Consider the following 17,673-nt stretch of genomic DNA (forward strand, 5'->3'; position numbering starts at 1 on the left):
AACAACATATATACACATACATAGCCAATAATAAAATGTCTGACATATTCGTGGTCCGTACATAATTATAAAACAAAACGTCTACGGTTACGTATGTAACCCTCGTTCCCTGAGTAGGGAACGGAGACGTTACGTCGGATGACGACGAATGGGGTTTCGCTTAGAAAGCCTATCAACTTCGAGTATTACAAAACGAGCCAATGGCAAAGAAATGCCATGGGTCTGCGGAATTTGCATGGCGTAACTCCGCCCCACCTCGTGGGTATAAAAGGAGGAAGCCGGCAGCAAGCAGATATGTTTCTTCGCTGAGGAGCCAAGACTGAGCTCAGGCGATCCCCGCGGTACAGCGGAAAGTGGCAGGCAGACGTAACGTCTCCGTTCCCTACTCAGGGAACGAGGGTTACATACGTAACCGTAGACGTTCCCTTTCGTTGTCACTCCGAGTTACGTCGGATGACGACGAATGGGGTTACCAGTCTAATCACGCCACCTTCTCAGCTGTCTTCCAGTGCCCTGCGTAAATCGAGATCCCTGTCAGCCTGGACAAAGGACTCCATATAACACAGGAATACCAAGGTACACTGGGAAGCATATCCCAAGCTTAGGGGAAGTATGCAATTAATGCCAGCCCGGAGGGGGGGGGACTTAGAGAATACACATATGACCCGAAGGAAGCATATGGAAAACACTGGGGTGTCCAGCCGCAGGTGGAATATTTCAACCCCAGGGGTGGCAAGGTGGCTTGCCAAGGGAAAGACACACGCTCAGAGAGGCTTACAGTGGAAATACACATGTGGGGGTCGCTCAGAGGAGGGACCATGCACACGGGAGGCACCTAGCCGACGCACAGGCAATAGACACTGGCGCCGACGTCAGGAGTGCTGGAGGAGCTCAGGGCTTTCGGAGAAGCTCACCTGAGAAAAATATCGCACGTATCCAGTCCGTGGAGTGGAATGGCGAGCAAGCGAAGACACCTGAGCGGGTCCGGTACTAGCTGGTTGAAGCGAGTACACGAGAGGACACAGGCTCCACTCGGAGATTATACAATCTGGCGAATGTGTTAGGTGTCGCCCAGCCTGCAGCTCTGCAGATGTCTGTTAGCGAGGCGCCATGCGCTAGAGCCCAAGAGGACGCCACACTCCGGGTGGAGTGGGCAGTCACACCAAGGGGGCACGGTCGACCTTGCTGCTGGTAAGCCAAAGCAATGGTGTCCACTATCCAGTGAGACAACCTTTGCTTGGAGAGAGCCTTTCCCTTCAGCTTCCCACCATAACAGACAAAGAGCTGGTCTGAGGTCCTGAAACACTGCGTTCTGTCTACATAGGCGCGGAGAGCGCGTACTGGACAGAGCAGTGCCAAGGCTGGGTCTGCCTCCTCCGAGGGCAGCGCTTGCAGGTTCACCACCTGGTCCCGAAAGGGAGTGGTAGGAACCTTGGGCACATATCCAGGCCGGGGTCTCAGGATCACGTGAGAGGAAGCCGGCCCAAATTCCAGGCACGCTTCGTCAACGGAGAATGCGTGCAGGTCCCCAACCCTCTTGATGGAGGCCAGTGCAACCAGGAGCGCTGTCTTCATAGACAGGAACTTAAGCTCGACTGATTGCAGGGGCTCAAAGGGAGCACTCTTCAGGGCAGTTAGAACCACTGAGAGGTCCCAAGAGGGAACGAGAGGAGGACGAGGAGGATTCAGTCTCCTCGCTCCTCTCAGGAACCTGATGATCAGGTCGTGCTTCCCCACCGACTTACCTTCGATGAGGTCATGATGTGCGGCAATGGCGGCAACATAGACCTTCAGGGTGGAGGGAGACAGCCTTCGCTCCAGCCCCTGTTGAAGGAAGGAAAGCAAAACACTGATCGAGCATCTCCGGGGGTCTTCTCGGTGAGAAGAGCACCAGTTGACGAAGAGGTTCCACTTCAACGCATAGACGTGTCTCGTGGACGGCGCTCTAGCGGAAGTGATGGTAGCCACCACCGCTGGTGGTAGGGTACTCAAACCTGGCTCGTCCCATCCAGGAGCCACACGTGGAGGTTCCAAAGATCGGGACGAGGGTGCCATAGGGTGCCCCGTCCCTGAGAAAGAAGGTTCTTCCTCAGAGGGATCGGCCAGGGAGGTGCTGTCGCGAGGAGTACTAGTTCGGGGAACCAGGTCCGGTTGGGCCAGTAAGGGGCAACCAGAATGACCTGCTCCTCGTCCTCCCTGACCTTGCGCAAAGTGTGCGCAAGAAGGCTCACTGGGGGAAACGCATACTTGCGGCCCTGCGGCCAGCTGTGCGCCAGAGCATCCGTGCCGAGCGTGCCCTCGGTCAGGGAATAGAACTGGGCGCAATGGGTCGAGTCGTGAGAGGCAAACAGATCTATCTGCGCGTCCCCGAACTGGTCCCAAATCAGCTGAACCGACTGGGGATGGAGTCGCCATTCTCCAGGGAGGGGCTGAAGCCGTGAGAGCTCGTCGGCTGCACAGTTCAGCGCTCCGGGAATGAAGATGGCTCGAAGCGACCTCAGATGCTTCTGACTCCATAGGAGGAGGTGGCGAACGAGTTGTGACATACGGCGGGAGCGTAGACCACCTTGATGGTTGATGTACGCCACAGTGGCGGTATTGTCTGAACGGACTAGTACGTGTTGACCCCTGAGCAACGCCCGGAAGCGGTGCAGGGCAAGGCGTACTGCCAACAACTCGAGGCAATTGACATGCCACAGCCGCTGGGGTCCTGTCCAGGAGCCCGCAGCAGCATGTCCATTGCACATGGCGCCCCAGCCCGTGGTGGAGGCATCTGTTGAGACAACAACATGCCGGGAAGCTCGTGCCAGGGGGACACCGGCCCTGAGAAAACCGAGGTTCGCCCACGGGGTGAAGAACTGACGGCAGGTCGGAGTAACTGGTACTCGGAACGTGCCGTGTTGCCATGCCCACCTCGGGACTCGGTCGCGAAGCCAAAGCTGAAGCGGTCTCATATGAAGCAATCCGAGCGGCGTGACCGCGGCTGCAGATGCCATATGCCCCAGGAGCCTCTGAAAAAGTTTCAGTGGAACCGCACTCTTGCCCTCGAATTGTCTTAGGCAAGTCAGCAGTGACTGCGCGCGCTCGCTCGTAAGCTGCGCGGACATGGCGACCGAGTCGATGTCCATACCGAGAAAAGAGATCCTCTGCACGGGGCAAAGTTTGCTCTTCTCCCAGTTGACCCGAAGGCCCAGACGGGCTAGGTGCCGAAGCACTAGGTCCCTGTGTTCGCAAACCTGATCTCGAGAGTGAGCTAGGATCAGCCAGTCGTCGATATAACTCAGGATGCGAACCCCTTGTTCTCGAAGGGGAACAAGGGCCGCCTCGACGACCTTCGTGAAGATGCGAGGAGACAGGGCTAGCCCGAAAGGGAGAACCGCGTACTGGTATGCCTGCCCCTCGAAAGCAAACCGGAGGAACGGTCTGTGTCGAGGAAGAATGGAGACATGAAAGTAGGCGTCCTTCAGGTCGATCGCTGCAAACCAATCCTGGGGCCGTATGCATTCGAAAACGCGTTTGGCGGTGAGCATCTTGAACGGCATCCTGTGAAGGGAGCGGTTCAGCACGCGCAAGTCCAGGATTGGCCGTAACCCACCGGTTTTCTTGGGGACAATGAAGTAGGGGCTGTAGAAGCCGGACCTCATCTCGGCTGGAGGGACAGTCTCGATTGCACCCTTCGCCAGCAGGGTGGCAATCTCTGCTCTCATGATAGGGGCATTGCCACCGACCAAAGTGGAGCGGACTCCCCTGAAGCGGGGAGGAGACCGTGCGAACTGAATCGCATAGCCGAGCCTGACGGTACGCACGATCCAGTGGGACAGACGGGGAAGCTCTAGCCAGGCTCCCAGGAACTGAACCAACGGGATCATGCGAGCCACAGGCGTCCCCCCGGAGGGGCAGCGAAGCGGAGTAACTGGCCCAGATGTGGACGGCATAGCGGCCCGGAGAGGGGGCACAGTTAGCAACCGCGCCCTGGCAGAGGGGGCCAGGGGAGGACCAGGCTGGTCGTCCCGCGGGGGCCTGCTCTGCCAGGGGTCTGGCGACAGAGGGGGACAGCGGCGAAGCGGTCCGTGGACGGCACGCCATGTCAACCACCTCCGGGACAGAGGGGGACGAGGAGAGCACGGCTTGTGGGCGGCGCTCTGTGACGTCCGAGAACTCTGTGCTCAGAGACGGGAGAATCAGCTCTTTGGAGAATAAGGATTCTTCCCCGGCCCTCCCCGGGGAAAGGAGTGGTCCTGCTACCAACTCCTGGAAAGAACTGAGTCCCATCTCTAAGGAGCCCAACTCAAGAGCGCCGCTTAACCCGGCGTGTAGCGGGGTGCGGGGCTGGAGAGGACTGTGGCGTCCGACCGCGGCCTCCAGAGCCGACCCGGGTGAACGGGCGGGGTGGGAGCCGCGGGGGGGGCGCCCTCGGCAGTGGGCAGACTGAGGGATCTGAGCGGACGGCGGGGCCGTCGGGACAGAATCAACCTCAGTCTGCTCCATCGCCGAGGTGCCCGTCTCACGAGCGCCGCTTAACCCGGCGTGTAGCGGGGGGCGGGGCTGGAGAGGGCTGTGGCGTCCGCCCGCGGCCCCCAGAGACGGCCCGTGAACGGGCGGGGTGGGAGCCGCGGGAGGGCGCCTTCGGCGGTGGGCAGACGAGGGATCTGAGCGGACGGCGGGGCCGTCGGGACAGAATCAACCTCACTCTGCTCATGGGCGGCTGAGAGCTGTTGGGCAAGCCCTCAACCGCACCGCCGAAGAGGCCGACCTGGGATATGGGAATGTCGGACAGACGGGTCCGCGCGACATCCAGCACATCAGACAGGTTCAGCCACAGACTGGTGAGCATCACCTGACCCAGGGAGCGTACGGCCACTTTCGTCGCTCAGAGAGCAAGGTCAGTGGCGGCGCGCAGCTCAGTGAAGAGCCCTGGGTCAGTCCCGCCCTCGTGCAGGTCCATGAGCATCTGGGTCAGGTGGACCAGCAGAATGACCATGGCATGCAGTGAGGCGGCTGCCAGTCCCGTGGCGCTATAGGATCTCGCCACAAGCGTAGACGAAAAACTACAGGCCACGGGCGGGTGCTTAGGATTGCGCCGAGAAGAAGCACTCTGAGGACACATAGCATCGCAACAGAGCGTTCAGCCGGGGGAACCCCAGTGTACCCATGGGCAGCGGCCCCATCGAGGGGAGGAAAGGCGGATGAGATCAGCGAGCGGTCCTGAGAAGACAAGGGGGTCTTCTTGGACTTCGAGATCTCATCATGCACGTCCGGGAAGAGAGGTATTGGGGTTTGCCGTGGACGAGGGTCGGCGGCCTTACCCAAAACCCATCGTCCCAGGAAAGCATGGTCGTCATCTCCGGATCAGACTCAGGCACAGCCGTATGCACACCGGAAGGTGGCAGCTGTGACGAGCCCTCACTTCCAGAAGACTCAAACCCACCTAGTGATGCTGCAACAGACATGGCATCTTCCTCTGTAGCTTCAACTGAAACACGCGGGCCACCAGAGGGTAGACTCGCGGGAATCAGCAGTTCACTAGCGGGCACCGTCATTGAAGAGGGGGGCTGGGGTCACGGACACATAGTCGGCGCCTAGATCCAGACCGTAACCCTCAGGTCACCCTGGCCACCAGCCGAAGATCGGGGGGTGGATGAGGGGACTCTCACTCTTGCGAGTTCACCGAGTCTCGACCTATATATGACGCGATGATCACGTTCCCAGCGAGAACATGAGTCACCCACGAGCGCTGTTCAAGCATGATCAAAGCCCAAACACACTAGACAGCGCTCGTGCCCATCAGAGTCCGATACCAGTCCGCTGCAACCAGAAATGCACGGGCGAGCCGTCTTTAAAAAGACGTGCCACGTGTAAGCTCTTTTAGTGAGAGAAAACTCAAGTGTTGAAGCACCCGGGGAGAAACGCACCGACTGGCAGACCACTGCAACAGATCAGCAGGAAGCACGCTCTCGCCGTAGATCGCCGTCACACCAACACTCGAGGTACTCGTTTGTAAAGCTGACAATTCAGGGATGGCTTGTGGAGAGAAGAATACACTTGGCTCCGAAGCGAAAACATATCTGCTTGCTGCCGGCTTCCTCCTTTTATACCCACGAGGTGGGGCGGAGTTACGCCATGCAAATTCCGCAGACCCATGGCATTTCTTTGCCATTGGCTCGTTTTGTAATACTCGAAGTTGATAGGCTTTCTAAGCGAAACCCCATTCGTCGTCATCCGACGTAACTCGGAGTGACAACGAAAGGGAACCACATTTGGTGATCATATTTAAAGGGACACTCCACCCATTTGCATTAAGATTTCCATTGTTAGAAATCCAGTCATACTATTGAATAGTCCTGCAACACTCTTTCATTTTCCCCTGAGACGAGAGAAATTCTCTATTTACCTTTTTCACTTCCTCCTACAATGACGCAAAAATCGTAATTTTACGTCATTGAAGGAAGTGTAAAAGGGGGAGATTTCTGTAAAGACTACAAGCACTAGTTCCCACCCTTTCAAACCCGCCCGTAGGGGGTTGGACCTAATGCGCTAACAGACCTATCACAGATCAGAGCCAGTGCGTTCGATTTCACCGGCAGAAACTTTTTGAAAGTATGAACGAAGGTACTGAATACGCAGACGGATACATTATGGAGGTTGATTTACATCGTTAAAAGCAAACTTATATATAACTTATAGCTAAGTGTCTAACGTTTCATTGTTACGTTACACACTAACTTTGCGTACTCATTGCTGACAAGTGTAGTTAGCGAGGCAGACACATTAGAACAACAAGCGAGCAAAACATAAAAGATATTTAGTTTGTAAACAGACAAATCATAGGAGATGTGTTTCTTTACAGCAGACGACTATGTCAGTGTGTGTTCTCAGTAGCCACTTGCTGCTAATAGAGTCTACTCAGAAAGAACCTTACCTCCAGGCAAATGCGTTTAGTGCTGCTAATACTGGTAGTTCCAGAGGTTCCTGGCTGTTTGTCATCATCATCTGGCAAGGAAAATACCGACGGAATTGCGGTTTTCACAAGCGCGGGTCTCTTCAATCCTAAGGGGTTAGGTTCGAAATCTTCTGGCTTGAAATGTAAACTGCGCACCGTCAGATTTTTTAGTGCTTCAATTGGTGTGTCCTCTTCGAACTTCGGGTTATTGATAGCCCGTAGCCACTTTTTGCAAGTCCAAATCTTTGGGTAATCTGTGAATACTCACTCCGTGTATTTTCCTTGTGCTGGAAGAACATGCTGGTACTATGCAAGTGCACACCATTTCGACACAAAAAAGAGGATTAATTATATAATTGGGTCGCAAAATAACTCTTCAAAACAAATTGTGCGAAATGATTTCCAGGCGGTAGCGTAGAGTGATGAGTGTAGATGAAAATGAGGTAAACTTTTGTTTCCTGCTGGTAAAATAGATCTCACATATGAACAATGGCAGAGGGCAGGTTTTGCCAGGTGTAGTGATTTTTATATAAACAACACATTTGCCAGTTTTAATGACCTCTCAGAGAAATTCCAATTGTCACAGACCAACCTATTTCGTTACTTCCAAGTCCGACATTTTGTTCAATCTCAGAGTTCAACTTTTCCTGACTTGCTGACTGTCTCCTACTTTTCTTCAAGGGCAAATTTCAGCAATATATAAGATGGTTATGTCCTCAAATGATGTTTTAATTGACAGAATAAGAGGTGAGTTGGTAAAGGACATAGGAAGTGAAATATCACTTTTAAATTGTCATTCCACCGGTGGAGACATGAATATGTATTGAAAGTGGGTCATATATGTAGTGGAATAGTATCATAAATTTCGAATTTGGGCCGATAAAAGGCAGAAAATGACTTTTTAGTGCTTGTAGATTGTAGACAACAATCCTCATAGTGCATTGCAATGCTCAGCTTCGCAGGCCACTCCCACTACTCCGCCCATCAATGTAGACTAGAGTTGAGCTGAAAATGAATTTCCTTATTCTGTCAATTAAAACATCATTTGAGGACATAACCATCTTATATATTGCTGAAATTTGCCCTTGAAGAAAAGTAGGAGACAGTATAATTTTATCCAATAGTGAAGTAGGTGGCAAGTCAGGAAAAGTTGAGCTCTGAGATTGAACAAAATGTCGGACCTGGAAGTAACGAAATAGGCTGGTCTGTGACAATTGGAATTTCTCTGAGAGGTCATTAATACTGGCAAATGTGTTGTTTATATAAAATTACTACACCTGGCAAAACCTGCCCTCTGCCATTGTTCATATGTGAGATCTATTTTACCAGCAGGAAACAAAAGTTTACCTCATTTTCATCTACACTCATCAAGTAAATGAACTTATTTTTATGTAAGCTTTCAATATTCTCAATATTTAAGCTTTCTGAACTTGAACCCACTACTAGTATTTTAATTGTTCCTGTCACTGTCAAAGCTGTTAGTTAAAGCTTGAATCGTTGTTTGTGCAATCAGCATGCAGTGAGCAATGCCAGAATCCATCATCATCATCATCATCAGTATGTGCAAAAACAAGTCAGAGGGGAGTGGGAAAACAGAGCCAACATTACATTAAGCTATTTATCCAGTTTTTATGTCTATAGGAATGATGCGAAAACGAATTTGAAAATTCTATTTGCAGTTTTGCTTGCTAGGCGATATATTTTCCTGTGTGCATAGCCTACAATTCTGGATTAATTGAGAATCGTAATATCTTGTTTTGTTTAAAAAAGAGATCATGATTCTCCCACGATTCTGAATAGACAACTAAACAAAATAACATGTTATTTAATTCATTTGAGTAATTTTTTTTTATCGATTTGAATGAATGATTCAATGACTCATTCATGAAGACTTCACTTGTTGACTCATAAAGACTTCACTTGTTTCATTATTGGGTGAATCAGCGTTTTTGAACAAATCTCTTGAATGAATGATTCAATGACTCCCTCATATAGTGCTTCTAGGAAGGCTGCATCCTATGAGCCTGCATCCTTCCTAGTCCAGTCAGTCCTACTGAGGGTTGTAGGCTAGTGTCCTCAGCATTAAACACTAGAATGAGACAGTCTAAGTGTGCATGGCTACGTCACACATGTTCCTGCCCCCATGGTCACGGCATGAAAACACTATTTATACTTAATTTTGGGAAAAAAACGTTGTATTAAAAATCTTTATAATAACTAGCTTTCTATTAATGCAATACAGTGAATGACAACCGTCTGTAGTCTCCCAGTGACTTGCATTATTTGCAGTTTAGTGTTTAGTGATTAATTTACATTTCTTACATTTCTTATATTTCATAATAAACTCAGACAAGCTCAACGCTCACTCGTTTTCCTTCAGTTCATTTTTGTGAATTGTATTGTGTGCAAATGATTGTGGGTGATTGAAGGACGCCTTTATAGCGTCACAGCCCGCCAGATAGGCGTGGCTTAGCATATAAAATAGGGGCTGTAGGCTGAATTCTCTGATTTTTCGACTCTTCAGCGAGCTCTTCGCATCGCTGGATTTGAGAGAAGCCACCGCCGCCGTCGAACAGCGAACAGCCAGCCTAGGACAGCGCTGAGGAAGCCGGCCGTCTTCGCCACCTTCAGCCATCCGTGCGAGCTACGCTATCCGGCGACGTATCCTTTTTTGCTATTATTCTAAAAGAGCAGCGAGCGTCTTTTTAAAGATGCCTCGCACTTCCTGTGGCTCGTGTAAAGCCCCGCTCAGCGCCGGAGACCGCCACCTGATCTGCGCTCTCTGCCTGGGCCTGGAACACGCAGAGCTCGCCCTCGCGTCCGGGGGCTGCGAGCTCTGTGAGGAGCTTCCGCTGTCGACCCTGCGGGCTCGACTCGAAGCATTCAACACCACAGCGGTCACTCCGCCTCCTGTGGGACCGCGCAGAAAGAAGAGCCGTTCCCTGAGACAGCCGGAACCTGTGGCCACAGCGACGCGCTCGCTGGAGAACCTCCCTCGAGCCTCGCTCTCGCCTTCCCCACCTCTCCTCACCGACGCGCAGCTGCCGCTTACGAGCCTCACTGCCGTCACTTCGGAGGATGAGTCCGTGGGACATGTCACAAAAGACTGCTGCTCTATCCTGGCATCAGACAGCGAGGAATGGTCGCTTCACTCCGCCTCCTCGTCAATCCAGGAATCCGCCCGTACCCGCGCTGGAGCTGACGCGGAACTTATGCGCCTGCTGACGCAAGCGGTTGACCGTCTCGGGCTCGAGTGGTCGCTGCCGAAGGAACCCGCGCCGAACAGGCTCGACGGCTGCTTCCTTCAAAGTCGCCGCCGCGCAATTTCAGAAACCAGGCCCGCTCCATTCCTGCCGGAACTTCATGCGGAGCTGACGAAGTCGTGGAATTCACAGTTTTCTGCTAGACTTCAGTCACAGGCCTCCGCGTCGCTCCCCCGAGTGGACGGCGCCGCCGAGAAAGGGTACACAGCGATTCCCCCTGTGGAAGAGGCGGTCGCAGCGCACCTTTGCCCGCCCTCCGCGAGATGGCGGTCACGGTCAGCCCTCCCGTCTAAAGCCTGCAGAGCCACTTCCGCCTTGGTCGGCCGCGCTTATGCCGCCTCCGGCCAGGCCGCGTCTGCTCTACACTCGATGGCTGTGGTTCAGATCCTGCAAGCCGACCTCCTCCGTGAATGGGATGAGAAGGGACGGGACACAGCTGCGGTTACGGATTTGAGAAGCGCTACGGATCTCTCTCTCCGCGCCACCAAAGCCGCAGCCCAAGCCATCGGACGAGCCATGGCCTCTGGTTAACTCGGAGAGGCACCTCTGGTTAACGCTCGCGGATATGACCTGCATAACAGCTCTGCAGCCCTGGTTAGTAGCCGACTGGTACCAGCAGGGAGTAATGATGGGAACCATCTCTTATCGGAAGGTCATCTCGACAGACGCGTCCAACTCGGGTTGGGGCGCGCTGTTCGAGGGCAGACCGGCCTTTGGCCAGTGGTCGGACCAGGAGAAGGGTTTTCACATAAACTGTCTGGAAATGATAGCGGTCGAGAACGCGCTGAAGTGCTTCCTCCCGTTCATACAGGGCCAGCATGTTCTTGTCCGCTCGGACAACACATCTGTGGTATCCTATGTAAACCGTCAGGGCGGTGTCAGATCCAGAAATCTCTGCAATCTGGCGGAACGCCTCCTTATTTGGTCACAGACGAACCTGCGCTCGCTGAGGGCGGCGCATGTGCCTGGCCATTTGAACGACGGCCCAGACAGACTGTCCAGGGACAATGTTCCCCCAGGGGAATGGTCCTTGCACCCCCAAATGGTCCAGAAACTGTGGCGCCTATTCGGCAGAGCGGAAGTCGACCTGTTTCCGTCAAAAGACAACGCTCAGTGCCCGACTTTCTTCTCGAAGGACGAGGACGCGCTGGCCCAGGTTTGGCCCAGCCTCCCGCTATATGCTTTCCCTCCGGTCTCTCTGTTGCCACAGGTGATCAAGAGGATCAGGGAAACGCGCCACTCGGTGCTCCTCATAGCCCCGCGTTGGGAGAATCAGACTTGGTTCCCGGAACTGGCACGGCTGTCACATACAGCTCCGTGGCCGATTCCGGTGAGGGCAGATCTCCTCTCTCAAGCTCGCGGCATGATCTGGATCTCCTCTGCCCTGTCAGAGCGCTGAGGTTTTACATTACGCGCTCCACCTCCTTCAGGCGTTCGGAACAGCTTTTCGTTTCGTTTGGTGGGCGCGCCAAGGGGCTTGCCTCCTCGAAACAGAGCCTGTCCAGATGGATAGTGGACGCTATAGCGGCAGCTTACGCGTCAAAAGGTCTGCAATGCCCTCTGGGCATCAGGGCTCATTCCACGAGAGGCGTGGCCTCGTCGTGGGCATGGTCCAGTGGAATTTCTATCCATGACATATGTGTAGCGGCGGGCTGGGGCTCCCCGTCTACCTTTGTCAGGATTTATAACCTAGAAGTTCCTGCCTTGCAGGCTAAACTATTGTCAGTTTGAAAAAGAGGTGTATTCTGCCCAGATCTCCTGCTCAGATCACGTTCATGACTCAGCTCTCCTGGTTGAGCTGCACTAGTAGGGTATGTGCCATATGACTATACAGACCTGCGCGCTGCTCTGTATTCCCTATGTGTGCTTATGTACAAGTGATGGCCCGCGTGGTTGGCCACCTTATTTTTTCCACTTGGGGTTCCCCTCAAGCTCGGGGTTCTCATGTGGATGCTTGGCGCGCACGGCGTTGACAAAGTGTTCCCGTAGCGTAAGCTAAACTTACGCAATACGAGAGAACCTCTCGTAAGAGAACGATACTCGGTTACTAACGTAACCTCGGTTCTCTCTAGAGAGGGAACGAGTATTGCGTAACCGGCCGTGCTCGCGCCACGAGCGACTTCGCTTCAGTCGTCGAAAAACCAGAGAATTCAGCCTACAGCCCCTATTTTATATGCTAAGCCACGCCTATCTGGCGGGCTGTGATGCTATAAAGGCGCGGGCGCCCCTCATTGGGCGTGACGTCACGCCGGGCGCACTGGTAGGCTGCAGCAGTTGCCCGCAGGGCAGCCAATGAGCACGCGAGATGGCCTGCTCTAGGTCTGCTAGCTACTGCACTGCGTTGACAAGTTATACAAAATTAAGGATAATTTTTGGCTTCAGTATCTCGAGAAGATGAATCTTTCCCGTAGTGTAAGCTAAACTTACGCAATACTCGTTCCCTCTCTAGAGAGAACCGAGGTTACGTTAGTAACCGAGTATCGTTTCCGTCTGTTGAATATGTACGTGCCTGGGTAGACTCATAAATGGAGGCAATGAAGTGTGGAGAATGAGTAAATAAACAGGAAAGGGTGAGGGAAGAACAGAGGGAGAGGAAGAGTAATGAGACAGAGATGAGAGGTATGGGTTTAAATGCACTATTCACCTCATATCACTCTTTAGTTAGTTTGCCCTGTTGTCATGGAATTCTAAAATGTGTCTATGCATATGAATTACAATATTCAAATGCAAGATATTATTTATTTCTGAAAGTTGTATAGTAGCCTGACTTGTTCATCATAGAAAACTGCCACTCTGTTTCTGAACATATTTCTGAACTGATATTTTCAGAAAAAAATAATAAAGCTACTACAGTAAAAACATGTCTATTGGTTTACTGGAAATTACATTATTCTATATTTAGTCAGAAATGATATAATATTTAATGGGACAATACATGTACCTTTTACAATAAAATACTAGGCACATTACCTTATTTACCAGAAGTTTGAGTGTCAGCAAATCAGTGAAGAGATTCATGAGAGTGGTAAAAACTTGCCCAATGCTCAGGCACTTTGTATACACGCCCTCTACTGATCAGAAATGTTAATGCACTCTGTACAGCACACATGTGAGGCTTGTTATTTATCATAAGATTAAATGGACGTTCATGTAATATTCTTCCCTCAACCAGTTTGGGCAGATACTGTTCAGTATGTTGGTTTTGAGGGAGGTATTTGCCTCTGAAATTATTTGCTTGCTTCTCTTTAAAGAAACAACACACTGTACCTTAACTGGAAAAGCAAACACAACAAGCGCTCAGAATAACTTTGCACTCCTGGCAAAGTTTGCACTCCTGGCATGGTTCATTTAATCAAGTTTCACTAAGCAAACTGGTTAGTGAAAGAGGATGGCGAGATTAGAGAGAGGAAGAGAGAAAAAATGCAGTTCTCATTTGTTCTTGTGAATAAAATCCTCTGCCATTTATGCCACAGGCAGACACAGCAGCATGATGGGTTGCTGTTTACAACACTGCAACCTGGTGGAGGTGTTAAGGGGATGACAGCAATTTGCAGTAACAAAGTAACGTCATTTGTTTTCAATGAGAGTTGCCGATTTGAGGTGACAAGAGTGACAGTGATAGGCCGACTAGCAGTATGTTTATATGCATGGTTATAATGGAGCCACAGCAGGTTTTTGCATAGTCAAGCTACATTTTCCATTTCTCTGGCCAAGTATGACACAATGCGTAAAGAAATATTTGAAGGATTAAAAATGTCATGCCATCTCGCTTGCAGAGCAAGCGCACTATGCTGAGGCCAATTGTAGTCTGATTAACATACGCATTTAATGCTGAACGAAGCCATTATATTATCTAAATATGATACAATTTCAGTCAGACTAAAGTGTCTTAAAAAGATAAATTATTGCTCTAATCTGGCTAAAACTGAACTGTTAAATTGCATGAAAATGCATGTACTCTCTTGATTTGTATCATTTTGATACAATATTTTTTTACATTTAGAGGTAGGCCTAGCCGTTAAGACAGATTCAATTCATCATTATTTTATATACCAAGTAGGCTGTTTTACTTTCATGCATTGCATATATTCAGCATGTGGCAGTCTCAGTCCTGATGTTTTTTATGTTTTAAACAGGGCTGGATGGGGGAATGGTTTGTTGGCTACTTCAGTGAATTCTCCACTCTCATTGGCTGTATCGTACCTATATGGAGCCTCTCTGCTTTTCTGCAATAGACACCGGGTAATTGGGCTCTAGAGAGAGACTAATTCCATCAACACACACAAACTCAGCAAAATCCCCAGCTGCTCATGTACTTGAGAAGAGGCCTGCACTCCATTTCCTGCTCTTCTTTACCATTAGCATCACATTCCGACAAACACTTTTCTTACGAGCCTTGTCTCTTTATAGGGTTTTTCACACTTGAAACTGTTAAAGGGATAGTTTACCAAAAAATACAAATTGTCATCACTTACACATTTCTTACAACTATCTTTCTTCTACTTAACAAACTATCCCTTTGCCCCAGGGTCATTCTTAACCCTGGGTTAACTTGTTCCAAATTTTACATCATTCTTACTTTTGTCTTGTTTTAGTAATTAATCCTAGGCAGTCAGGTTTAGAGATTTTACATTGCACATATGTAAACCATGGGTTAAAGTTAAACATGGGTAAACATAAATTTGCAACTTGGATGGAAACATAGCTATTGAAGTTTTAAAGAAAAATTACAGAGGTTTTTGATATAAGAGAATACGTCATACGTCGGGTCAGAGGTCACCCTTCCGCAAGAACTCAACTCTCTCATGATCGAACGTACGGCCGTTCATACAAAAACCCATCACTTCACTTCAGAAGGCATGTATTAACCCACTGGAGTCGTATAGACTACTTATATCAGGTGTGCCCAACCCTGCTCCTGCCGATCGACTGTCCTGCACAGTTCATCTCCAACCCTAATCAAACACACCTGAAGCAACCAATTAAGGTCTTCAGGATCTGAAGCAACCGATTAAGGTCTTCAGGATCACTTGAAAATTAAAGGCAGGTGTGTTTAATTAGGGTTGGAGATAAACTGTGCAGGACAGTCAAACGGCAGGAGCAGGGTTGGGCACTCCTGACTTATATTATGGACGGATGTTTTTTTTGGAGCTTCAAAAATTTGGGCTCTATTCAATGCAATTGACCATTCGTAAAAGCCACGGCCCCTAGTTATTGTTACTACGCCCGTCAAACAAATGCGCCACAGATTGCCATGACGGGAAGAGGTATACCCGTGTGTGTCAGTGACCTTTTTTGGAGCAATACCTCTGCGATATCCTCCAGATCGAGGCAAAAGGGGTTACAGTATGCAGTGGAGGGATATATTAAAAATATAAAAATATGCAATGAAGGATACACGACTACTATCGAGGCTAATGCTTATACCGGTCTCAAGCGAAATCGGTGAAACCCCATGACCTGTACCTCAAATGCAACCAGCACAGCCTTGAAGAAGATTTTATAAGCTGGTTCAGTGGCTAATTGTTTGGAGTTAGAAATATATAACTCGCGCTGCATATTTAGTAATTTTGGCTCAGATACAGGATTATACATTCGCTTTAACTAGCAGGTTGTTCATTACCACGGCAACCGCTTGCATGTCATTCTGAATGCGATTTTCGTGTTTAAAAAGTAACTATACATAAGAGACAGGAAAGATGCAGATAACCACATTATTTAAGGTTATTTCTATTCGTTACGATATTTATATATGAACTGATGTTGTCAAGTAAGCTTCATGCTTTCCCCGTTGCGAACGTGCACTCCTCTAAACTGTAGCCTACGGGTGCTGCACTGCTAGTGACTGCTGCTCATTTCCCCCCAAAAATATCATGTTAACAACAACCCTTTAGAAAACGTAATTCCTTTTTGGATCCTCTTGATCTGCTTTCTCCATGTTTCTTTGACTAATCTCAGTGTCTTAGTCTCACGCACGCTGCACGCAAGTTAACCATGTTCGACACATTTAACTGGGAGTGGGGCCGTCCACACTGTTTTTATCCTTTGTAGGCACCGCTCACGTTGTTTTTTCGGCTTTGGAAACGGAAAGAATACAACTCCTCCAGACAATCTCTCGGGGTACCTAGTGTCCGATTTACAAACGCCGTGGACGCACCGCTTCACCATCTTGCTTGGAGTCAATGTTTGACGGACCTGCTCACATGGTAACAGTTGCTATGATGTGTGATTGGACAATGGCCATTTTGGGGGAGGGGCCGGCGAACGGTCAATTACAAAGCTGGGAAGAGCCAGGATATTGTTTAATATAACTCTGATTGTGTACTGCTGAAAGAAAAAAGCCATATACACCAAGGATGGCTTGAGGGTGAGTAAGTTATGAGATAATTTTAATTTTTAGGTGAACTATTTCCTATTTCCATTAATAACTTCTTGTCCATCTGTGGAAATGTCACCTTGCACATTCTCTCTGGTTTTCTGAAGTTATCTAAGGGCCCTTTCACACCTACCTTGTTTGGTCCAGGCTTTCGGATTTTTCAGTTTGGTCCGAATCAAAATTACAGGTGTGAAACCGACCACGGTCCGGACCAAACAGATTTGGTCCAACGAAACTAATTTGGTCCGACGAAAAGAGGTAGTCTCGGTCCGAATCAAACTGAACAAAGGTTTGGTTCGTTTCTAATGTGAAAGCATTTCTGTATGGTTCGGACTTTCAGACCTTTTACAGGAAGTTCCGGTGGTTCCCGCATAGCCGAAAAAACAGAAGATGGCAGGAAAAATGAGCCATGGTAGCACATGGGGAGAGGAGGAGACGAGGTTTTTAATTGAAGTATGGTCTGATGACATAATAAGAAGTCAACTGGAAAAAACGCACAAAAATGCAGACACTTTCCAAATATAGTTGCAACGATATGTGTCTGTTCATTCATGTTGTCGAAGTTACCCGCCGAATTGACTACACGCTGACGTCAGACGGACGTCCATTTACAAAACAATCAATGTCAAGATGCAGCCCACATAGATGATGACGACAGGACGTAAGTATGTCACGTAAAGTTCTTTAGTGCGCTCGCATATTTGCAGTGTGAAACCAAACCAAAACTTTCTGAAAGTATAAAATGTATCAAAACGTGAACTTTGGTTCGGACCTTGGTGCGGACTTTCAGGTGTGAAAACACCCTAAAACACACAGCACAAATATTTTGTGTGATCACTTAACATATACCGTATGTCATTCATCAATTTAGATTGACAATATTTTTAGACGCTAAAATCTAACAGAGTGCAAGTTTGAGGCACTGGGGCAGTTTACGATTGGTTGTGTATCACTAAACAATTCGTAATATTCTAAAAGTCCTATTATCATAGCTATTTATTTTCGGTACTATTAGTTAATTGTATAATATAAAAATAAACAAAAAAAATGTAAGACATTGCTTAACCTGGGGTTTAAACTGGCCATTACTGCTG

At 49.5% G+C, this 17,673-nt stretch overlaps 1 protein-coding gene across 3 annotated transcripts in view; it reads left to right on the forward strand.

Moving 5' to 3' along the window:
* The window catches only part of arhgef25a (Rho guanine nucleotide exchange factor (GEF) 25a), a 105,337-nt gene that overhangs the window by 23,344 nt on the left and 64,320 nt on the right, over nucleotides 1-17,673 (forward strand). The gene's annotated exons all lie outside the window — the stretch shown is intronic.

Source organism: Siphateles boraxobius, unplaced genomic scaffold (assembly GCF_051911475.1).
Source record: "Siphateles boraxobius isolate OS27281-9 unplaced genomic scaffold, OSU_SipBor_1 77, whole genome shotgun sequence".
Lineage (NCBI taxonomy): Eukaryota > Metazoa > Chordata > Actinopteri > Cypriniformes > Leuciscidae > Siphateles > Siphateles boraxobius.